Source organism: Triticum aestivum, chromosome 5A (genome assembly GCF_018294505.1).
Source record: "Triticum aestivum cultivar Chinese Spring chromosome 5A, IWGSC CS RefSeq v2.1, whole genome shotgun sequence".
NCBI lineage: Eukaryota > Viridiplantae > Streptophyta > Magnoliopsida > Poales > Poaceae > Triticum > Triticum aestivum.
This window is the reverse complement of record NC_057806.1, coordinates 10,975,540-10,987,325: the sequence shown is the minus strand read 5'-3', so window position 1 is coordinate 10,987,325 and position 11,786 is coordinate 10,975,540. Positions and strand designations below refer to the sequence as shown.

Below are 11,786 nucleotides of genomic sequence, written 5' to 3'. Positions count from 1 at the left end.
CGCGTCACGACGACTGCTGGCTCTGGCACATTGGCTGCGCCCCGACACTAGCTACAGCGTCAGCCAGGCCATCCCCATCGCGCTGCGTGGATGACCTCGCCTATGCTGCGGCTGCGCCAGAAGCAGCCAATCCCAGCGCGCACATGGATCGGGATGGCTCCACGGACCGCTTGTCGCTGGACAGCGAGGTCCCAGATTCACAAGCCTCGGGCCCCGTGCCTGATCCGCTGTCGGGGCAAAGCAGGGCCCCGCCTCCGCTCCCTCCTGCCCGCCCCGCGTCACTTGCCGACTGGTCCACGGAGCGTTCCCTCCCACTGGTGCCCACCTTGCACGCCGCCCGCGACCAAGCCCCTTTGGAGGAGGATCCCGCTTGTGGCGTGCCGGACAAGGACCCCGCCTCGGGCCCCCTCGCGGCCCAGTCCCCCTCAGCCCAGGATGAGGCCCAGCATGCGGCTGTCGAGGTGGGGCTTGAGGCCCAACATGGCGCGCTTGCAGATGATGTCGCCCGCACGGCATGCACCACTACTCCAAGCCCGGCCACGCGCTTCGCCTCGCCTCCCATCATGATGCCCCGGTCCCACAGGCGTGCGGCTGCGACGACGACGTGGACCCTTGGAGACTTCCTCGCTGCGGCAACCAAGCGGATCGACGCAAGCGGCCTCGAAGATGCCCGCCCAACTTCTCCCCACGTCGCAGGCGATCGGCCTCGACCGCAGCTCACAAGTCCGTCGCTCCACCCACGGTCGAGCGACGCGCCCAAGTCCACATTCTGCGCACCCTCGGTGTCATTGGTGTCAACCAGAGGATCTCAGCCGCTGAGATGAAGGCGTACGACGGCCTCTTTGCAGCGCCCATCCCCCTGTCCGTCCTATCGGCCATGGCCGCTTTCGTGGATCGCGAGCTCCCCCTGGATCCTCCCGTCGCGCCAATCACCACGGTGATCGCGGGCAGCCCGATCGAGGCATAGTTGCGCCCTCGCGCCCCTCGTCGACCTCGCCCCCATGTAGCACAACCCTAGGATCCTGGTTTGGAACGTGCGCGGCCTCAACGCGCGCGCACGTCGTACTGCTGTCAGATCGCTCGTTGTAACCGCCAACACATCCCTCGTCTGTTTGCAAGAAACTAAGATGGCTTTGATCTGCTCGTCGACTGTCCTCGAAGCCCTAGGCTCGGAATTCGATGACTACATGTACCTGCCCGCGCAAGGAACCCGTGGCGGCATCCTGTTGGCCTAGAAGAGTAGGGAGATTGTCATCTCCGAGCCCCTACTCACCGCCAACGCCTTGACCACCCGCGTCTCCACTCCCTTCGACGCTCGCACACCATGGTGGATCACCGTGGTCTACGGACCGCAGCCGGACGAGGCCAAGATCGCCTTCCTGCAGGAGCTCCGCGACATACGCATGAACTGCCATGGGCCTTGGATGATTTTCAGGGATTTCAACCTCATATAACGCGACGAAGATAAGAGCAACGGGAATGTAAACCGACGCATGATGGGCCGCTTCCGGCACACCCTCAACGACTTGGTGCTCAAGGAGGTTTATCTCAATGGCCGCCGCTACACGTGGTCAAATGAGCAGTCACCCCCGACGCTGGTCCACCTCGACCGTGTCCTTTGCACCGGCGACTGGGAGGAGTTTGCATGGTGAATGCCACCTCCGTTGCCTCGCCTCGGTCGTCTCCGACCACAGCCCCTTGCTGCTCGATTGCTCGCCGGTGCCGCCGGCGCATCGCCGCTTCCGTTTCGAGGACTTCTGGACGCGCATGGACGGATTCCATAACACCGTGGAGGCGGCTTGGCAATCTGTGAGTGACGCCGACCCCTTTCGCCGCCTCATGTTGCGCATGCAAGCTACCGCGCGTGGGCTCACGAGCTGGAGCGCCAAAACCGTGGGAAATGTGCGCCTAAAGCTTGCGATCTCTCGGGAGCTCCTCCTCAAGTTCGACACCGCGCAAGATCACAGAGTCTTGTCTCCCCACGAGGACTGGCTGCGCCGACAAATCAAGGCCTCCTATCTCGGACTCGCCTCGCACGAGCGAACTATTGCCCGGCAGCACTCCCGTCTCGCCTCGCTCAAGGACGGGGACGCCAACACATCCTTCTTCCACCGATAGTGCATGTATCAACGACAGAAGAGCAGAATCCACAGCCTTGTGGTCGACGGGCACGCCGTTACGGACCCCTGTGACATGGCCGCCACGGCGCATGCATATTTCGACGGGATCCAGTGCTGCGCGCCACCCCGCGAGTGCGCTCTGGAGCTTGAGGCGCTGATCACGCCAATCAACTTGGATGACCTCGAGGCCCCATTCAACGCCGAGGAGATATGGAACGCTGTGGTGCACCTACCTGCGCGCAAGGCCCCTGGCCCCGACGGATTCGCCGCCGAGTTCCTCCGCGCTTGTTGGCCCACTGTCCAGCATGATTTCATTGTTGTCTTCCAGGAGCTTTATGAGCTGAGAGGGCGCGGATTCAGCTGCCTCAACAAGGCGCTCCTCACGCTGCTCCCGAAGCGCGCGGATGCCAGAGGCCTCGGCGACTACAGGCCCATAAGCCTCATCCACCTCGTCGCCAAGATCTTCGCCAAGGTCCTCTCGCTCTGCCTTGCGCCCAAGCTCAACGACCTTGTCAGCACGTGCCAAAATGTGTTCATACCGGAAAGAAGCTTGCATGACAATTTCGTCCTCGTGCGGCAGTCCGCGCGTCTGCTACACCAGCTAGGCGCGCCACGCGTTTTGCTGAAGCTGGACCTGAATCGTGCCTTCGACTCGATCAGCTGGCTGTTCCTCTTCGACGTCCTGCGCCAATATGGGTTTGGTGCCAGGTTCCTAGGCTGGCTCGCAATCCTGCTATCGTCGGCCAGCACCAAGGTGGCCTTGAACGGCGAACCAGGCCCGCCCATTTGGCACCGCCAAGGACTGCGGCAAGGCGACCCCATGTCGCCCCAGCTCTTCGTTCTCGTGGTGGACACACTAGGCCGCCTGCTCCGTCACGCCACCGAGTTGTGCATCATGCAACAGCTCCACCCCCGATGTGTGATCCCATCTGTCTCGCTGTACGCGAACGATGTGGTCATGTTTTGTCATCCCACGGTGGTTGACACATCTGCAGTCAGAAGCATTCTGCAGCTCTTTGGGCGCGCCTCCAGCCTTCACGTCAACTTCTCGAAGAGCTCCGCCACCCTGATCCGAGACGATGCAGAGGCCGAGCCGGCCCTCGACCTGTTGGGATGCCCGATTGTCGCGATGCCGATCACATACTTGGGCATCCCGCTCACGCTGCGGCGACCCACTGTCGCCCAGATCCAGCCCGTCGTCGACAAGGCCGCTGGCATGCTACCTTACTGGAAGGCGCGCCTCATGAACAAGGCAGGACGCCTCGCGTTTGTCAAGGCGATCCTCGCAGCGATCCCTATCCATCAGCTGCTCGTGCTTGCCCCCCTAAGAAGACCCTGAAGGCACTTGAGAAGATCCAGCGAGGCTTTCTTTAGGCTGGGCACACGGAGGCTAACAGCGGCAATTGCCACGTCAACTGGTAGCGCGTCGCCAGGCCGAACTCTCTTGGCGGGCTGGGCGTCCGTGACCTGGCGCGTACATGCCTCGTGCTCCGCACACGGTGGCTGTGGTTCAGCCGCACTGACCAGGGCAGGGCCTGGGCCAGGCTAGACCTGCAGTTCAGTGCCGACGAGCGTGTGTTCTTCTTCGCCTGCACCACCATGTCTGTTGGGAACGGCACACAAGCCCTTTTTTGGGAGGACCGGTGGATTGATGGCCGCTCCGTCCGCGAGATTGCGCCTCACCTCCACGTGTGCATCCCCAAATGCCGCTGTAAGCTCCGAACCGTGGCGGACGGTCTCCTTGCCAACCGGTGGGCGCAGGATATCCAGGGCGTCATGGGAATCTAGGAGATTGGGCAGTACCTACAGCTATGGCACAAGATCGCGCATACTACCCTCTCCGCGGAGCCAGACCGCCTAACCTGGAAGTGGAGCACGAACGGCACCTACTCCGCCAGATCTGCCTACCTCGCCACATTCCACGGCTCCATCACCTGTGACGCATGGAAGCTCACCTGGAAGTGTTGGGCGCCACCGCGTGTCAGGTTCTTCCACTGGCTAGCTCACCTAGACCGCTGCTGGACCGCTGACCGCCTTGCCCGCCGTGGCTTGCCGCACCCCACGCCGCGCGCTGCCCACATTGCGACCAGGCGCCCGAGACCATGAACCACCTCCTCCTTGTCTGCCCCTTCGCCCGGCAGGCCTGGCACGAGGTGTTCAGTTGGCTCCGAGTCCCATGCCCCATGCCCGATCATGAGCCATCTCTCAACGACTGGTGGCAATCCGCTAGGCAGCTCGCGCCCAAGCCCATGCGTAAAGGCCTGGCTTCCGTGGTCCTGCTAGTCCCTTGGATGTTTTGGAAGCACCACAATTACTGCGTCTTCAACTGTGGCCGCCCCCTGCTTGCCGACCTGCTCGCAAAAATCAAGGAGGAGGCCGCCCTTTGGGCCGCCGCCGGCGCGTTAGGGCTAAGAGACATTATCCCGCAAACCTGGGACGTCCATTGACTTTCATCCCGAGCTGTAACCACCTCCCAGGAGGATTGTAACTATTAAACCCCGTCTTTTCAATATAATGAAACGCAAGCTCTTTTGCGTTTTCTCGAAAAAATAATCACAGGAGGCTGACATTTTCAGAAAATTCACACTGGTCTGCTAAGATGAGAAAACAGGTATCTTTGTTGCATTTCCTATTGTCCTGACAACTGACATCTAACTGAACAAAAACATGCACCACTAGCTCAAACAGAAAATAGCGTCGGCGCTAAAAAATCGGCCCAGTCGCGCCTCCAGGAGCCCGATTTTCACTGGCCTAGGCCGAATTTAGCGTCGGCGGACCCAGGCCGAACTCGGCGCGCTGGGGGGCGCTCGGGGGCACTGGGGCGAGCGGTTTTGGCGCGAAAGAGCCGCGGGCCCGCCGCGTCAGCGACACCGCGCGTCTTCTTCCCCGAACACCTCGATTTCCCGCGGGGAATCAGTGGCAAGGCTGCCGCCGGTCAGCCTTACCAGTGATTCCTCACGGGCGGCGCGTTCACGGGGCGGCGCGCCCATGCCTCCCCTCCCTCGCACGCGTACACACGGAGCGGCGCCGCTATATAAGCCGGTGGCCTCCCTCGCCTCTGGCTACACCAGCCATACCAGCCCTAGCCCGCCCTCTACCTCTCCCGAGCGCCGCCTCCGAGCCCTTCCTCTCCCTCCCTCCCTCTCCCAATGGCCAAGCGATTCCCCGGCGATGAGGCCGCGGCCAACGGCTTCGGCCGCTGATCGCTCCGCGAACAGGAGTCTTGGCTCCTGTTCCAGGCGAACATCCCGGCGCCGCCGGACATGCGCGCCGGGCCAACGGGGTGGAGATCGACTCAGCAACGGGGGAGTGCCCATTCCCCTGTTGCCCGACACCGTGGCGAAACCGGGCTACTTCGCCGACGAGGTCGACGTCGTGCGCGCCTCCCTCACCGACGCCCAGCTCGCCCTCCCCGAGTACGCCGCCGACGCGAAAATATTGTTATGGAAGCAAACTTATAATTTATAGCGCAAGATTCATTTTTTTTCATACCGGCAGCGATCCGGGTTGCAAATAAACACCCTACTATAACCATATACGGAAAAGAAAATATCGATAACTACACATGCATACCTTTGAAAAATGTCGCAGGGGAAAACAACAGATTTCTCATCGAGAGAGTGAGAGAAAGCGAGCGAGAGAGAGAGAGAGAGAGGGAGAGGGGGGAGAGAGAGAGAGGGAGACGGCTTAGGATTAACCATATTCAACACACGTTTTTTGTTGTTTTGTGTGAACACCGAAGTCATCGCCGGCGAGGGTGAGAAGGAGGATAAGCGGCAACACAAATATGATGCCTCACAAAAATAAAGGAGACGGACCTATTGTGGTCTTGAGTGATGGTTGTTGAGTTAAGAGTCTGTGTTATGTTTTCTCCCTGTTGCAACGCACGGACTCTTCTGCTAGTTTTGCTGATAAGCAGCAACTACTAGTCCGGCCAGCTCCCTGCTTTGTTAGTTATTACTTGCTTGCCACTTTGTTGCTGCATGAATATGGGCGCCTTCCTTCCATGCTTCAGGAGCTGTTTTGCATCGCTGCTCTTGCTCCTAATCTTCGCCGCACATCCATCTTCTCAAGCCTCCAACGCGACCGCGGAATTGTCCACTGTTTGGAGCACCGACGGTTCGTATATGCTCTTCCGTTCCGGCTAGGAGTACTTCTTTTCTGCAACATTCTACTCCTACTTCCAGGAGTACTTCTTTGCAATATGTGTCAATGATGTGGTCGTTTGGTCGGCCAACCGTGACCGCCCACTCCAGTGTGGTTCCACCCTCAACTTCACCGCCGACGGGGACTTGGTTCTTCGGGATTCTGATGGCAGCCTTGTCTGGTCCAGCAACACCTCCGGCCAATCTGTCATCGAAATGAACATCACCGAATCCGGCAATCTGGTTCTCTTCAACCAAAAGAACTTGCCAGTCTGGCAGTCGTTCGATCACCCAACTGACGCTATGCTTCCCCGGCAGCCATTAATGGAAGGGATGAAGCTGACGCCCAGCATCGACAATGCCAGCTTCGCTGCCAGCAATCAGTTCTATCTAGCAGCTCATCATGCTAGCCTGCAAGCATCTGAAGGGTCAACACACCAGATCTACTACCAAAGCTCGGTATACTATGCAGGCGACGCGTATGATGAACCCACATACATCGCGCTCGTCAATGGGAGCCTGTCCATCTTCGCTGCCTCCTCTCCACCTTCAGACTCGATCACAAATGTTAGGATCGACCTGCCTCATGCGCGCTCGTTCCAGTACATGAGGTTCGAGTCTGACGGATATCTCAGGCTGTATGAGTGGGATCAAAATAACACCCGGTGGTTATTCGTGTATGACATCTTCCAGCTAGATTGCTGCAACTACCCAACTGTCTGTGGAAAGTACGGGATCTGCAGGAATGGGCAGTGCTTCTGCCCAATTTCTGCAAATGATACCTCGTACTTCAGGCAGGCTGATACCTGGAATCATAACCTTGGCTGCATTGCAGTAGATCCAATTTCTTCTTGCCAGTCTGTTGCAGCTGCGAAAGATAACCAGCTAGTAGCTCTCCCCAATGTTTCCTACTTCAATTACAATGATCCCGATGCTGCAATACCAAATGACGAAGAGAACTGCAAGCAAGCCTGCTTGAGCAATTGCTCTTGCAAGGCCGCATTTCATACTTTCCAGAATGGTTCCGGTGGATCTTGTTAGATAATAACGAGAAATAAACGAGACAAAAGTGACACGAATGAGAGGAACACCTAGATACATGGCACCCGAATGGCTGACATCGAAAATCACTGAGAAGGTCGATGTTTACAGTTTTGGTATCGTGGTCATGGAAATCTTAAGTGGAAGAAAGAACATCGACTACTCTCAGCCTGATGAGGGTGCTCAGCTCATTATGGTACTACGAGAAAAGGCAATGAATTCTCAACTGGAAGATATGATCGACAGGAACAACCAAGATATACGATCATGCAACAAGGAGGAAGTGATTGAGATCATGAAGCTTGCAATGTGGTGCTTGCAGAGTGACAGCAACAGAAGGCTTCACATCATGTCAGTGGTGGTGAAGGTCATGGAAGGAGAAAGAAATGTGGAATCCGACTTGAACTACAACTTCTTCGATCTAAGCCCTGCAATCGTTGTGCCAGTTGGTCAACCCAACTTCTCCGCCCTGCCAAATGCATCAGTGCTCTCTGCCCCCAGGTGAAATCAGACAGAGAAACCTGTCATACCATAATTTATCTGTGTCATCTTCTGTTTCTGTTATCTAAACTAATTATTTTGAATGGGCATATATATACTTAAATGTTTCAAGTATAGCAACACCGTACCACAAAAAGGTAACAGAGATCAATGTACGAAATTCTTCATCATGTCAGTGATGTATTGAGCAGAGAAACCTTCAAATATTTTCATCAGTAAATAAAGGTATATTGAGCCCTAATTTGTTTCCAACTCACAAACTACCCATGGGTATGCAAAAAGTATGACAATGCTTTTGGAGAACTTGTATGAGTAAAGTATGCAAAAAATATTTTCATCAATGCTTTTGGTTGTTTTCAGAACACATGGCCTTCTATCACTCCCTACATCCTAGGCTGGCTCACCTACTCTACTAGCCTGGGCTCGGAATGTTCCTCCGATGTGGTGCTGTTTACTTCTCACCTCCTCCTCAATCCTCAGTGCACAACACTGGGGGGTGGGGGGCAGCAACATGGTGTTGAGCCTGGTAATGTCTTGGGCCCAAATTGATGGCCTGTAGTCTTACCCTACTCTTCTTTCAACAATAGAACATATTTTTTATTTCCTTTACATAATTATTGTGTGCTGAAGACTGAGGTGACCGACTTTCTGACCGGCTTGCAATTTAATGCATACTAAAAGATTTAATAGTTCAAATCAATGAATAAATGACAGTATACATGTTCTAATTGGTGAATGGTGAACTTTTCAAGATGTGACTAATAAACAAATTTGTGTTTATGAGTTTGTCTAAGTCAGTCATGAATGAGGCTGCCATTCTCTCTTCTAAACCATGGAGAACCATATAGTCGTATTGAAAATTCATTCACTGTTTTGCAGTTCCTCTAGAATATATCTCTAAGAAACACGATATATACTATAACTCATGGATACACGCACACGCACGCTTACACAATGGCCACTGAAAGCCTGACTCGGAGATCTAGAGTATATTGTCTCTGTGACAACTGACAAACAATTTATAATTCCAATCTTGCTATCCAGACCCTTATGTTTACACCGAAAAGGAACAATACCTTGTCTGCTCTGTCGTCATATCAGCGGGAGCCAAGCATGGCGAATCGATAGCATTTTAGGCAGGGTGTGTTCTGTCTGTGTGCATTGCATTAAGGCCGTTAGGTTTGATGCAATTTTGGGCCGAACTAAAGATCACCGGGAGCATTGGCATCTGAGAGAGGTCGGTTGCCGGTCAAATTCCCCACCGTGGTTGCCTGCCACGCGGCCTGACCAAACCCTACTCCTCGCACCAACTTTTTTTTTGAAAAGGGGGCTCCCCGGCCTCTGCATCAGAGTGATGCATACAACCATCTTATTAACAAAAAAACAAAAAGTGTCAACAAGGTTCCAAAGTCTCCAGTTGATAAAAGGAAAATGCAGCTCACACAGAGCTTAAAAAGGCTAGATACACAAACTAACCAGTAAAAGATGCCACAACCGGCTGGCTAAAAATAGATAGATAAACTAATTTCCTATCCTATTACATGACCGCCATCCAAACTGGTTGAAGATATCCCGAGCTACCATCTCCCAACGGATAGATCCAGTAACCGAATGCTCTCTGGCCTCCATCGGAGTGAGTAGCGACTACGAACGGATCACTGCCGTAGCTCGGAAAATAACCTGCAAAAAATGAATCCGTGATGTTCTGTTAAAAACAAATCATTTCTGCAATTCCAGATAGTCCACAACAAAGCGCAAACTCCAACCCGAATATGTCTTGCTAAGTCAAGCTCAACCTCATTAAGCCATGTCCCAAATAATGCATTGACAGAAGTCGGTGGAGTAATATTAAAAGCAATATGGACCGTCCGCCAAAGGACTTTGGCCAACGGGCAATCAAAGAATAAATGCTTAATCGTCTCATCCCGATCACAGAAACTACACCTAGTAGGTCCTGTCCAATTATGCTTTATCAAGTTGTCCTTTGTTAAAATAACTTGTTTATGGACAAACCACATAAACACTTTAATTTTTAAAGGAACTTTGACAGCCCAAACATACTTGGAAGTTGGAATGGAGTTCGAATTAATAACATCAATATACATTGATTAAACTGTAAATACTCCAGACCTAGTCAACTTCCAGCGTAATCCATCGGGTTGGTGAGAAAGTTGAACCTCCACCAGTCTCCTAACTAGATGGAGCCATTCTTCCCAACGATTGCCCGCTAGCAACCGTCTAAACTGAATATTAAGGGGGATAGATTGAAATACCGTTGCCACAAATACCTCACGTCGTTGAGCAATCCGATATAAAGACGGATATTGAATGGCTAAAGGTGAGTCGCCAAGCCAAGTATCCTCGTGTACTTGCACCATTTCCAATAACAAATCCCGTCCTATTGAACATTGATTGTTTGACTTTCATTAGTCCTTTCCAGAAAGGCGAATCAGTCGGTCTGACTGCGACCTGGGACAATGTTTTAGTCTGGAGGTACTTGTTGCGGAGGATCTGCGCCCACATGGCCTCAGTCCCGGAAGAAAGCTTCCACAACCACTTACTAAGAAGGCATCTATTCTTAACTTCAAGATTTTCAATACCAAGACCCCATTGGTCTTTCGGTCGACAGATGATGTCCCATTTAGCAAGCCGGTATTTTCTTTTAAGATCATCACCCTGCCAGAAGAAACGCGACTGATAGAAGTCCAGTCTTTTCCTAACACCAACTGGGACCTCAAAAAACAATAAGAGGAACATAGGCATACTCGTGAGCACTGAATCAATCAATATCAAACGGCCTCCATATGACATGAGCTTACCCTTTCAGCAGCTCAGTTTTTTCTCAAATCGATCCTCGATGCACTTCCATTCTCTGTTTGTCAGCCTACGATGGTGTATCGGAATACCAAGGTATGAGAAAGATAAACTCCCCAACTCGCACCCAAACAATTGCCTATAAGACTCCTGGTCGTCTTTGGCTCTACCAACCAGAACAACTCGCTCTTATGAAAGTTAATCTTTAAACCGGTCAATTGTTCAAAAAGGCATAACACCAGCTTCATATTTCTCGCCTTGGCCAAATCATGCTCCATAAAGATGATTGTATCATCTGCGTATTGAAGGATGGAAACACCTCCATCAACGAGATGAGGTACCAAACCACCCACTTGACCATTCTCCTTAGCCCTCCCTATCAAAATTGCTAACATATCCACCACAATGTTAAACAAGATAGGGGACATCGGATCTCCTTGTCTGAGGCCTTTATGTGTATGGAAGTAATGACCTATATCGTCATTCACTTTAATTCCCACACTCTCTTTTTGCGTAAAGGATTCGACCTGTCGGCGCCAGGCTTCATTAAAACCCTTCATACGCAATGCCTGTTGGAGGAATGGCCATTTGACCTTATCGTACGCTTTTTTGAAATCCACCTTAAAAATTACTCCATCTAATTTTTTGGAATGGATTTCATTGAGCGTTTCATGAAGAACAACCAGCATGAAAGAAGTTTGGGATTGTTGCACCACAGAATGTGCAATCTGTGTGAGCCTATTTGTCCCGACCTTGGTGAAGATTTTGAAACTAACATTGAGGAGGCAGATCGGTCTGAACTGCTCAATTCTCACAGCATCCATTTTCTTAGGGAGCAATATGATAGTTCCAAAATTCAGGTGAAATAATTGAAGCTGTCCAGAGAATAGATCATGAAACATAGGTAGTAAATCCCCCTTAATAATGTGCCAGCACTTTTTATAGAACTCGGCCGGGAACCCATCCGTTCCGGGAGCCTTATTGTTTTTCATTTGTGCAATAGCATCAAACACCTCCTTCTCTGAGAACGGGGCAACCAGGATATCATTATCAGCAGCAGACAATTAAGGCACATCCTCAGTCCTGGACTCATCGAGGGACACACAATTATCCTCCGGAGGTCCAAATAACTGTCTATAATACTCGGTAATATAGGTTTTGAGAT

The 11,786-nt window shown here is 52.7% G+C and overlaps 1 pseudogene; it reads left to right on the top strand.

Annotated features, from left to right (window-relative positions):
• The first annotated feature begins 6,109 nt into the window (after positions 1–6,109).
• LOC123101129 (G-type lectin S-receptor-like serine/threonine-protein kinase At5g35370) lies at positions 6,110–7,811 on the top strand (annotated as a pseudogene).
• Positions 7,812–11,786: the final 3,975 nt, after the last annotated feature.